The following is a 12,908-nucleotide window of genomic DNA, read 5'->3' as shown; positions in this document are numbered from 1 at the left end:
GACACGTGTTCCAACGGTCAGATTTCAAACACACGCGGCAACTTTACTTGGGTTACAAGCAAAGCTGACTCATCCAGCTCTGGATAAGGTTTGCTCTCATTGTCTTCGCTCGAAGAGATAGGATTTGAGTTGAGCATTACTTCAGTCACTCTGACTTAGTTCACTTGGACCCCACTTAACAGTACGGTGGTTCCTATGACTCAAGAAAGAAGAAAAGGAAACAACAAAACCACACAGTCTTCACGCTCCATAGTCTTCACGCAATGTCTTCTCATGTCATAGTCTTCAATATGAATAACATTTTTAGGGGTCATCTCTGGTAGTTAAATCGAATCGATGAGGGACACTACCTGCGTTATCCTGCAATTCTCACAAACGCATTAGTCCCTCAACCAACTTTGTCGTCAATACTCCAAAACCAACTAGGGGTGGCACTAGATGCACTTACAATCTCCCCACTTTTTGGTGATTGATGACAAACTGGTTGAAGTTTTCAATGGGGATAAAGTATGTGAAATTGTAAGGATAGGGAATTGTCTTCATAAGTTGCAAGGGCTCCCCCTGAAGATGTGCATATAAGTAATTTGCTTTTGGAATGCAAATGCACATGGCAGGTTGTACTTGTGGAGATCCACTTCAACTTAAGAAGATAATTCATCATGCATGAAATGATATAGCAAGTAGAATGACATGCATAATGAAAAATGGACGTCTGCAGAATGATCTAAGTGCGGAAGTTATCATCGCACATGCGGAATTTATCATCGCATCACAGTAAAGCAAATAAGTAGCAGACGACCATCAAGTTTAGGTGTTACAACTCAGAGAACCAAAAGTTTCAAAAGGCAAGAGTTGTAAGCACGAAGCAAAATATAATGCAACCGCCCATATAAACCCGCTTGAAGACTATCAACTCATACGCTTCTCCCCCTTTTGTCAGTAAGGACCAAAAAGGTTTGAAGACATAGAGCATCTACTCGTCATCATGAGTAGGTGAAGTAGCAGGGTTGTCGGTGTTGGTTGGCGGTGCAGATGAACTTGGTGCAGTGTCGATGCGCGCAGTAGTAGGAGGTGGTGAAGTAGCATCATCTTCATCATCGATCACTCTGGCATTTACCGTTGCCGCGGAGGAAGAATATTCAGAGTCTTCAAGAGATGGAGTGCGACGTAGGACAGCAGTCCGTGGAGAAGTGGAGTCAAACTGGAATCTTTCATTGAAGCCATCGTCTTGAAGATCAGCTTCAGCACTGAGTAGGGTCAAACTCTTCCATGATCGCCGGCAAGTTTCATGAGCAACAAAGGCATTCTTGGTGGCAAGGTTGCGAATGCGATTGACATCCACCAAGAGGCTTTGCATCTGTCTCTTGAGACAGAAATGATGCTTATCTTGTTTCTGATGAAGGGCCACAAGAAGTTCTCGGTCATTGAGAACGCGAGAACGCTTCCGAGGCCTTTGTGCAATGGTGCTTTCAGTGGCTTCAGTGGGTGCCCGATGAGGCAGACGAGTGTTTCCGGCCAGTGGATAGATTCGTGTCACTGCTTGAACACCTTCAATAGGCTGAGTGAAGCTCTGGTGCTCGGCATTCTGAAGACAAAGAGGCCGCTTGGCAGGGTCAGAGTATATAGCTTCAACTGACATATCAACCTCTGGCAGAAAGATCATATGATTGCGAGTAGAGGGCTGATAATTGACAGATGAGTGTCTCTTGATGAGGCGCATGACCCATGGAGCATAAAACTTCAGACCAAATAGGTCAGAGCCGGAAGCAGCAAGTTGCCTGATGAAGAATTCTTGAGTGTTGAAGCTGATGCCATTGAGAATATAGAATACCAAAGTCTTCATTGCTCCTTCAAGCTTGGCCGCTGATGAATGTCCTTTGACAGGCCATAGAGTTCGCCTGATGATATGATATATGGTGTGAGGCAGATACTCAAGGTCTTCAACAAAGAAATCTGTTGGATATTCAGCGTCAGATGGCAAGGGCTTCATCATACTCAACATCTGGCTCATATTGGGTTCTGGCTTATGGAAGATACTCTCTACAGCATTGCGGTGTAACTGACAGTCAGGTTCATATAGTTCTCCAGGAGTGGCTAGCCCTGTAAGCTCGATGATATCCATAGCTTTGGCTTCATGATGAACGTTTCCAGTCATCCACTCGAGAACCCATGTCTTGATGTCTCTGTAGTAGCCGCGAATGTGCAGAGTAGCATAGAATTGAAGCAATAGCTCTTCATTACAATGTTCTTTGTCTGTCACAAAGTGGAACAGACCAGCATCACGAAAGCAATCAAGTGCTTCTTCTAAGCACGGCAGTCCCGCAATGGCTTTAGTATCAAGGCGCATATGAGGGAAAATGCGCCCTTGATCTTATAGAACGCATGAGTAATAGCTTCTCTGCTGATAGCTCCAGAACCGATCTGATGATATCCTTGGCTTGGAGTAGGGGTTCTTGGCGCTGTCAAAGAAGGTATTGTGGCTTTTGAAGCCATTTGCATTGAAGGACCCTGGTGAGTTGGCAGTACCTGGAAACCTTGGCAACCTAGGCTTTGGCTTCTGGACCTGAGGCCTATGCTCAACATGATAGTCAAATTGAGGTCCTGAGGCAGTAGGCGGAGGCACCAGAATGGGCCATCGGACAGTGGTAAGCTGACCATGATTGTATACTTGCTCAATGGTGTGAGGCCTTGGTGGCGGAACAGGAGCAGGGGCAACAGCTGAGGCGTCAGGCTGCACAACAGGTGCTTCGGGAGTGATTGTCTCATTAGCTTTAGGTGCAGCAGCCTCAGTAGTTTCAGGTTCAGTGGCCACATTTGCTTCAGGCACACTAGTTGGTGCAGGCTCCACATTAGCGTCAGCCATGACTACATCATTGGCTTCATTGGCGTTGGCGGTGGCAGCCTCAACATTGTCAACCTCCTCTTGACGAACAGGAGGGTCGGGCACAGGCACGTTCACATCAGGAACTACTTCTTCTTCAATCACTGGGGGAGTAGGTACACATACTTCTTCTTGATTTTCTTCGGCCGATGCAGCCGGAATGTCTTCAGCAGCATGTGCTTCAGACTCGGAGACATTCACAGTTGGAGCAGGTTCAGAAAATACTTGACGTGCAACAGGTGAACGTTGCACTTCTCCTTCTGGAACGCTCGACAGAGGGACTTGAGGCCTTTGTCCTTTGCGAAGCCTGCGAAATGCTGGCAATGCCTTAGGAGATGGAGTTGGCTGGGCCTCATAGTCTTCATCCTCTTCTTGCACGGGGGGTGTAGCTTGTTGTTGTTGTTGGGGAGTACTGGAGGAGTCTTGGAGTTGTGGGTGATCAGCCCACGATGCATCCTGAGCAATTGGCGTCAGAGGACGACCAATGCTGATGAGTTCGCTGTTCGTATGAACAGGCGATGATACCACGTCATGTTCGATCTGAGGAAGAACTTCATCATCAGCTACATTGTCATCACGACCAATGTCTTCAGCAGTGGTGGGTTCAACTGCTGGAATATCTTCAGCTTCATGAGCCTCTGTGGGAGCAGGCTCATGGACTATCATCCTTCGTTCTTGTTGTTCTGACGCTGGGCAAACCACTGAAATGGGTTCAACAACTAAGGGCTCTGTGGAAGCAGCCCTAGTCTTCTTGGTCTTGCGCTTCTTCTTGGAGGGAGCGGCATCAGAGGCTTCAGTGTTCTTTCTCTTTCTGGCTTCAGCCTCGGCAGCCCTCGTCTTCTTCTATTCTGAAGCGGTTGTGGTGACCTTTGGCTTTGAGCCAGTCATGCTGCTTGGGAAGATAATGCGAGGGGCTTCTTGGCTTGAAGGTTCAGGCTATTCAGCAGGAAGCTTCTTCTTCTTCTTTGCAGCCATCCTGGGGTCAATGCCAGGACGACCAAGTGACTTGCGCTTCTCAGCCTCATTGTAGGCGAGCACACACTTATCAGCCAAACTCTTCATGCGCTCACGAGAGCCCTGAGCTTCTTCACGCTTCTTTAGAAAAGCTTCTTTAAGCTCATGTAGCATGACTTTGAAGTTTCTGACGTCTTGAACACTTAGCTTGGCCACATGCTTGTTGAATTGAGCCTTCTCATAATCAATCTTGTTCTTGAGCTCAACGATGCGCTGAGCGAGAGCTAGCTCAGAAGCAATGGCGCCATTGAAGGCGACACTGAGGCCAATGGGAAGCTGTAAGGCTTCAAAGCTGAGATTGGGGGTGTCGAACCACTCATTAATGAAATTGTGGATGATGGCCACATCAAAGAGAGGCAAGTTGTTGAAGATTTCGGCTTCTTCCTTGCTCTTTATCAGCTGCTCAAGGGCATCATCAGCAAGATCTTCATCACTTGACAGATCAATGGGCTCTTCGCGCAATATGGCGGCAGGAGTCAAGGCTCTTTGATCAGATGGTCTGACAAGTTGCTTTTTCTTCTCCGTTCTCTTGAAGACACGGGATTGATCTTCAGACTGCACACTGGCTTCAGGAGGTGCAGTGCCCAGTGGCTTCGCACGAGAAGTCTTCGGAGGTGCAGCTGATCTTGAAGCCTTTGGCTTCTTTTGCTTCTGTGACTTTGGAGGAGGAGCAGGGGCTTCATCGGAGTCAACATCATTTTCAGAATGATCTACTCTGGTGCCTTGGACCACGATGTAGGTGATGAGGCCGTCAAGGTTGGAGAAGGGGCCGATCACATTGGGATCGGCATCACGGGAGCCGTCAGCACGGGGAGCAGAGGGACCTGGGTTGAAGTCCAAGCCCAAGGACTTCTTGTTCTTCTTGGCCGAAGCCACAGCAAACTGGTAGTTGCGCTTGAAGAGAGAGTCGTCATGACACCAGAGTAGTGAGGTGGGGTCGGCGTTCTCCGGCTGTGGTCCACGGACCATGCAAGGATAGAAGCCTTGATCAATGGCTTCAGCTCTGCTCTTGGGTTGAAGGCCTCGATAGAGGATATCACCCCAAGGTCTCTTGATGGCATTTTTCTCTGCATATTCCTTCGTCACAAACTTGTACTTGAACCATTCCTCGGCCCAATAGCGTCGAATCCATTGGATTCGCGTCTTTCTCTGATGATAATTCTCTTCGGGATCTGTCTTGTAGAGTTCTGCTAAGTCATCAGGCAGATCTTTGGATGTACCTTCTCTGCGCTGTCTGCCACCCTTCCTTGCTGATTTTTCTGCAGCCATGAACTGCAAGCTGAATGGCTTCAATACATTCAAAGGCTTCAGAGACTTATGCTTGCTGGTCAAGCAGGAACTGGCTTCAGGAGAATTGATATGATGCTGTAAGTATTCTGCAAACGAATGCAGACTATGAGAACCAAGGGATTCTCCCACGGACATGTACCTGTGACAGCATTAGAGATGCGAGGGAAGGGGAAGAGGTCATATGCATTCTCAGAAGATTTTGAAGATAAATCAGTTTGAAGACATTGACCTCATGATGCGAAGACATTCACTTATATAGGTGAGTTGGTTCCAGATTTGTTCCAATCCGTGAATAAGTACAAGTGAGGAATCAAACTAAACAGGAAATCTAAGTGAATTGACTAGGCAGTATGAGATGTAGACAGAATAGATCTAACATTGAATAGGCAGAAACCACTTTCGGTAAATAGGATGAATCTTGAAGATCAAAAAGGTGGTAAAAATAGAGTTATAATTACCACACGAAGAACTGCTCGATGGGATGAATAGGAGACCGAGCAGTTCAGCCCACCGTGCCCTAACTTGGCGACGGAGGACACCTACGGCGACGGCGGAGAGGACGATGTCCGCGGCCGGCGTGAGGACGGTGTCGGAGAAGTCGCGGCAGCTAAGCGCTTCGTCGCCGGCGTCGTCGCGAGCTAGCGGTGGCGCTAGGGTTTTGACGGAGATGGAGAGGTGGAAGAAGGATTCCTTTACCGCATGGGACAAGTATTTATAAGTAGGTGAGAGACACAACGCAATTACGCTGGTGCCCCTGGCGGTTCACATCTTAGGGGCACATGGCAAGCATGCAACATACTCAGAGTTGTCCCACGTTCCCACGCCCGCCAGGCATGTCGGAGAGTTGTTCCGGCTTCTCCGGATTTCAACAATAAAGATAAGTCATTTAAAACAGATTTAATGTTTGTCTCTTTGCCTTCTGCTGACTAGGACGCAGAGAAGACATTCGACAGTTTCAATAGAATGGATATGATTTGGACAGATAGAGTTTGAGATAGGAAGCATAGAGAGGTTAGGGTCCGATCACATTCACTTAGTTCAAAAGATCCAATCTTGAAGACATAACTATAAGTGAATGCTGTAGAGGACAGAACACTAGTATATATATATATATATATATATATATATATATATATGTTATATATATATATATATATCAGAAAGCAATCAAATCATCATAGTGTAGAAAGTCATGAAGACAAATTGAAACTGAAGACAAACCAAATGCGAAGTCATTGCAATATAACACCATGAGTGAAACACTTCAAACAGAGAGAGTTGGTGGTGGCGTTACCCACCGTATAGGAAGTATTAGACCCAGACACGGTGCACAATTATCGTGGCGCTCCGAAGTCAAATTCCATGTTAATGTATTCACACTCAAAGTGTAAATCTTCATTGATTGAAGATATACATTACTTTGTGTGTTGCACATCTAAGTCATCCACATACATAAGTGTTAGGATGTGTGCCTGATCACAGGACATTAGAGGAGTCCAAGATATTTAGCTCACACCGTAACTTGCAAAACCTTTTCTCATCCAGGGGCTTCGTGAAGATATCTGCCAGTTGCTCTTCAGTGTTGACGTGAATGATATCAATATCTTTCTTCATAACATGATCTCTGAGAAAGTGATGACGAATTTCAATGTGCTTTGTCTTCGAGTGTTGGACTGGATTGTTGGCTATTTTGATGGCACTTTCGTTGTCACAGAAGAGAGGTACTTGTTTCAGGTTGATGCCATAATCCTTGAGAGTCTGCTTCATCCATAGAAGCTGAGCACAACAGGATCCAGCAGCAATGTATTCAGATTCAGCAGTTGAGAGTGATACACAGTTCTGCTTCTTTGAAGACCAACAGACAAGTGATCGACCAAGAAAATGACATGTGCCTGATGTAGACTTGCGATCCACCTTGTCACCAGCATAATCAGCATCCGAGAATCCAACCAAATCAAATTTTGAGCCCTTGGGATACCATAATCCGAGTGTTGGGGTGTAAGCCAAATATCAAAGAATTCGCTTCACAGCTAAGTGATGTGATTCCTTTGGTGCCGCTTGGAATCGTGCACACATGCAAACACTAAGCATAATATCTGGCCTAGATGCACATAAATAAAGCAAAGAACCAATCATGGAGCGGTATACCTTTTGATCGAACTCTTTACCATTGTCGTCGGGACCAAGATGGTGTTTGGCTGGCATTGGCGTCGTGTAGCCTTTGCAATCTTCCATTCCAAACTTCTTCAGACAATCTTTGAGGTATTTTTCTTGAGATATGAAGATGCCATTCCTTTGCTGACGAATTTGAAGACCAAGGAAGAACTTCAGCTCACCCATCATGGACATTTGATATTGCTCTTGCATCATGTACAGATACAGATCAAGTCCGATGTTCTTGAATTCAGTGCCATTGTCACTCCTGATGTGCTTGATCTTCACGCCATAGTTGTTCATTGCTCGATTTGCGAAGCGCCTAAAGACATCTTGCACTTCAGTCTTGTAAAGAATTATATGAACCCATGTGTATCTTGAGTAGTCATCAACAATGACGAAGCCATAGAGACAGGCAGTTGTTGTGAGGGTGGAGTAGTGAGTAGGTCCAAATAAGTCCATGTGTAACAGCTCAAAGGGTTGAGAAGTTGTCATGATTGTCTTTGAGGGCTGCTTTGCCCTTGTCATCTTTCCATCTTCACAGGCACCACACAGATGATCCTTTTTTGAACTTAACATCCTCGATGTCAATGACATGCTTCTTCTTGACGAGTGAGTGTAAGTTCCTCATGCCAGCATGTCCTAGCCTTCGATGCCAGAGCCAGCATTTTGAAGCTTTTGTGAGAAGACATACGGCAAGCTGTGGACCTGCTGAGAAATCTACCATGTATAGATCATCTTTTCGATACCCTTCAAAGACTAGAGATTTGTCAAATTCCATTAGTACAAGGCAACGATATTTGCCAAATATCACAATCATGTTCAAGTCACAAAGCATTGAGACAGACATTATGTTGAAACCAAGGGATTCAACAAGCATCACTTTATCCATGTGTTGATCCTTTGAGATTGCAACTCTACCTAGACCCAATACCTTGCTTTTACCAGTGTCAGCAAATGTAATGTGACTCTTGTCGGATGGACGTAAGGTTGATTCCATGAGAAGACTTCGATCACCAGTCATATGATTTGTGCATCCACTGTCCATAATCCATTCTGAAGCTTTTGGTGATGTACCCTACAGTGCAGTTAGGAGGATAGGCTTCACAAGAGTGTTGTGAAGCATATGCATTTGACACATATAGAGACAGTCACAGTTTATATCAAAGTTAGGACATGGTATGACTGATAAGAGATTCATATGTGAAGTATATAGAATGACATTTTATCGTGCGTCCTAAATGAATTTTAGGTCCCCAGCAATAGTATCGGACGCCATTGATTGTTGGCTGGAGACCGTTTTCTGCAAAAGAGAGTTAGTTCTTCTTTGCCACCCACATCTTCAGTGGTGGCTTAGAAGCAATGAGTCTTAGTGCAGCATCTGAGAATTTTGGCTTTGAAGCCCTAGCAAATAGCCTTGCAGGAGATGAACAATACTCATATGAATAAGCTGAAAAGTTCTTAGTCCTATGAACATAGCGGTTCGAAGATACACGCTCATATTCATAAGTTTGAGCATGATTTCCCTGCAAAACATTGGCGTTAGGGTGAATCATGTGAGTCATGTATCTGTATGAAGCCTTTGGGCCACATGAAGCTATAGGTCTGGGGTTTGTCTTCTTCCTTGGTGGTGTCATGACGACATTCACAGGAAGATTCTCAATGTACTGCTTAGGTACCCAGATCTTCTTCATAGGTGGTCCATTCCTACAGTTAGTACCAATGTACCTCGCAAACACTTCACCATTCTGATTTTTGAACAGCTTATAGTTTGCATCAAAGGATTCATCAATGATAATAGGATTAGCACACGTAAAGCCAGATAAGGTGGATGGATCTACTGAAGGTTCCTTTGCAGCAACCCATGTGGTTTTGGGGTACTGCTCAGGCTTCCAGTACGAGCCATCAACATTCATTTTCCTTTCGAACCCAACACCCTCTTTCCTAGGGTTTCGGTTCAGAATCTGCTTTTTGAGGACATCGCAGAGAGTTTGATGTCCCTTCAAACTTTTGTACATCCCTGTTTCAAGCAATGTCTTCAACATAGCATTTTCATCAGCAACAGCAGTGGTATCCTCCGCAGAGGGGTTAGTAACCACATCAGTAGGTGAAGACAATGAAACAGTAGCAGTAGTGGAACATTCAGCAACAGATGTAGCGTTATCACGCTCAATGCATTTTAGACATGGTGGTTCAAATCCATCCTGAGCGGAATTGATCTGTTGAGCAAGTAATGAATCTCGCTCCTTCTGAAGATCTTCATAATCCACTCTTATCTTTTCAAGGTCTAGCTTTCTTTGAAGACATTCAGAAGAGAGCTTCTCATGATCAGACAAGAGAGCATTATGTTGACCTTGAAGGGCGTCAAACTTAGCATGAAGTCTCTAAAGACTATCAGCCAAAGCTTTTGACTGGTCCATTTCTTCCCCCAAAATATCATCGCTCTTACTGAGCATGTCTTGAACCTTTTCCAAGATTCTTTGTTGTTTAGTGGCAAGGGAAGCAAGCTTGTCATAACTGGGGCCAAATTCATCACCTGATTCATCATCGCTAGATTTAGAGAGATAGCATTCAGTTACCTTATCACCCCTTGCCATGTGGCACGATGAGGATGATGATGATTCAGGTGCAAAGGTCATCTCCTTGAGAGACTCCTTGTAATCTTCAAACCACGGATCATGGCGAGTACGATGACCTTCATATACTTCAGAGAGCCGGTCCCAGATTAGCTCCGCGTGATTGAGGTGCATAACATTCCTGAACTGATTTCGGGACAAATGAGAGCAGATGACATCCTTCGCGGTAAGGTTCAGTAGAGTATACTTGCGAATGTCATCAGCCTCTGCCATCTTGCATAGATCAGTGAGTCCAATCTCAGTGAATGTCCACAGTTCGCTATCCATGGACATGAGTCGCTTCTTCATCATGGCCTTCCATCGAGGATACTCATGACCGTCAAAGGTGGGACAAGATATGTTCCTCAATCCTGCAGTCGACATAGCTGAAACTCCAGGTGGTTAAACCGAATCACACAGAACAAGGGAGTACCTTGCTCTGATACCAATTGAAAGTGCTACTATCGACTAGAGGGGGGGTGAATAGGCGATTTTTATGAAAGTCTTCAAAACTTGGAAGTTTCAAAGACAAACAACAGAAATGGCCTAATTGTTATGCAGCGGAAGATAAACTACCCTAAGCAAGCCATAGTCAAGTATGTAACGATGTGAAAGTACAGGACTAATAGTAGCTAGGTAGTAAGGATCAAGATGGAAGATAGTATGAAGCCAATCAACAGTAGTAGTCAAGCAATGAATTCAAACAGATACATAGATAGGCAATGACTTCACGAAGACAAACTTAAGTAAGGAGGTAAGGGATAGAACCAGTTGCTTGTTGAAGACACAGGATTTGTTAGACCAGTTCCAGTTGCTGTGACAACTGTACGTCTGGTTAGGGAGGCTGAGATTTAACTCAGAAGACCGTGTCTTCACCTTATTCCCCTTGAGCTAAGGACACCCAGTCCTCGCCCAATCACTCTGGTAAGTCTTCAAGGGAGACTTCCAAACCTTCACAGACTTCGTTCACCGGCAATCCACAATGACTCTTGGATGCTCAGAACGCGACGCCTAACCGGCTGGAGGATTCACAGTCCTCAAGTGTAATAAGTCTTCAGGTCACACAGACAGAAAGACTTCAGTGATGCCTAACACTCTTTGGCTCTAGGTGTTTGGGCTTTGTCCTCGCAAGGATTTTTCTGTCTCTCAAATGCTTCGAGGTGGGTTGCTCTCAAACGACAAAAGCCGTGCACAAACTTTGAGCAGCCACCAATTTATGGTGTAGGGGGTGGGCTATTTATAGCCACTAGGCAACCCGACCTGATTTGTCCAAAATGACCCTGGGTCACTAAGGAGCTGACACGTGTTCCAACGGTCAGATTTCAAACACACGCGGCAACTTTACTTAGGTTACAAGCAAAGCTGACTCATCCAGCTCTGGATAAGGTTTGCTCTCATTGTCTTCGCTCGAAGACATAGGATTTGAGTTGAGCATCACTTCAGTCACTCTGACTTAGTTCACTTGGACCCCACTTAACAGTACGGTGGTTCCTATGACTCAACAAAGAAGAAAAGGAAACAACGAAACCACACAGTCTTCGCGCTCCATAGTCTTCACGCAATGTCTTCTCATGTCATAGTCTTCAATATGAATAACATTTTTAGGGGTCATCTCCGGTAGGTAAACCGAATCGATGAGGGACACTACCTGCGTTATCCTGTCTCACAAACGCATTAGTCCCTCAACCAACTTTGTCGTCAATACTCCAAAACCAACTATGGGTGGCACTAGATGCACTTACATCTATCCTACGAGAGATTTTGATGTAATAATATGGCATGGTGAGATAAGTGTCATGTGTGTATAAGTAGCACTACAGTATTATTTATCACGTAGGATATCGTTGATAGAATTGCAACGCTGATTGCTGGTTAGGAACTATCATTCGATTTCATTCTAATAACTGTCCTGCTTTATTCAATTTTCTGTATTCGCCTTGCGATAGCATCTAAAACCTGCGCCGTGCCGATCACTTGCAATATGAAATGCGCTGAGGTAGAACACATGGGCCGCCAAACATGCAGGCCCATCGGCCTATGGCCCAAAGTCCAGAACTGTGAGCATGTCTGAGTATTATATTCTCAGCTGAACCCCCATATTATATTATATATATTCCCCCTGATTTTTCTTATGTATAAAGTTGTGATATAAAATATTTTATATTTCTTTACAGAGGGAGTATCTCTCTGTCAAAAATATATTTATGTGTAACTAGTTACTCCTGCCTTTCTACTTCCTTTCGCTGATATGTGGGGCATCCGGCAATGGGGTCCATGTGCCATGCACCAAATTAGAGTGCAAAACTGCACGGTAGACTCACCCCGGTCGTAGCGCCGCAGTAATTCCCAATAAGCCGTCAAATCACAAAAAAAACACCTTTCTAGCTTTAGCAGTAAGCTGGACGGACGAAGAAGCAATATTCACTGGGCCTGAATCCCCTTCTCCCTCATCTTCTTGTTCAGAGAAAAACCCCTCTCTCATGGGCACGAATCGCCTTCTCCCTCGTCTGCTTGTTCATAGAAAACCCCCTCTCGGCGATTACATAGGGTTTTCTCATGGAGAACCAGGTACGAATTCTTCATCCATCCCCGATAAATCCAAGTCCCTTGGTCACGAGTAATCCTAGGATGGCGGCCGCCGTCATTGATGCATTTTTCTTCCTACTAAATCTAGTATGTTTCATTTGAAGTACCCAAAGTGCGAGGACTCTACAGGTTTCTGCACCCTCGGCGAGACGCCACACTTGTTCCTTCTCATCCTAACACAGGATTTTAAAACGCGCACAGTATGTTCCTAGAATCCTCTTTTCTATCGGGGAGGGTGGGGTTTTTTGAACATGTTGCCGACTAATTTGGAAATTTGGATTCCCATATTTGGATAAAAGGTACTAGTACCATGGTCAACACTAACGTGAAGGAGGAAATTATTTCTAGATTTGAATAGCGAATACATT

Source organism: Triticum dicoccoides, chromosome 1B (genome assembly GCF_002162155.2).
Source record: "Triticum dicoccoides isolate Atlit2015 ecotype Zavitan chromosome 1B, WEW_v2.0, whole genome shotgun sequence".
NCBI lineage: Eukaryota > Viridiplantae > Streptophyta > Magnoliopsida > Poales > Poaceae > Triticum > Triticum dicoccoides.
The sequence above is the reverse complement of the archived record's forward strand: the minus strand, read 5'-3'. Positions refer to the sequence as shown.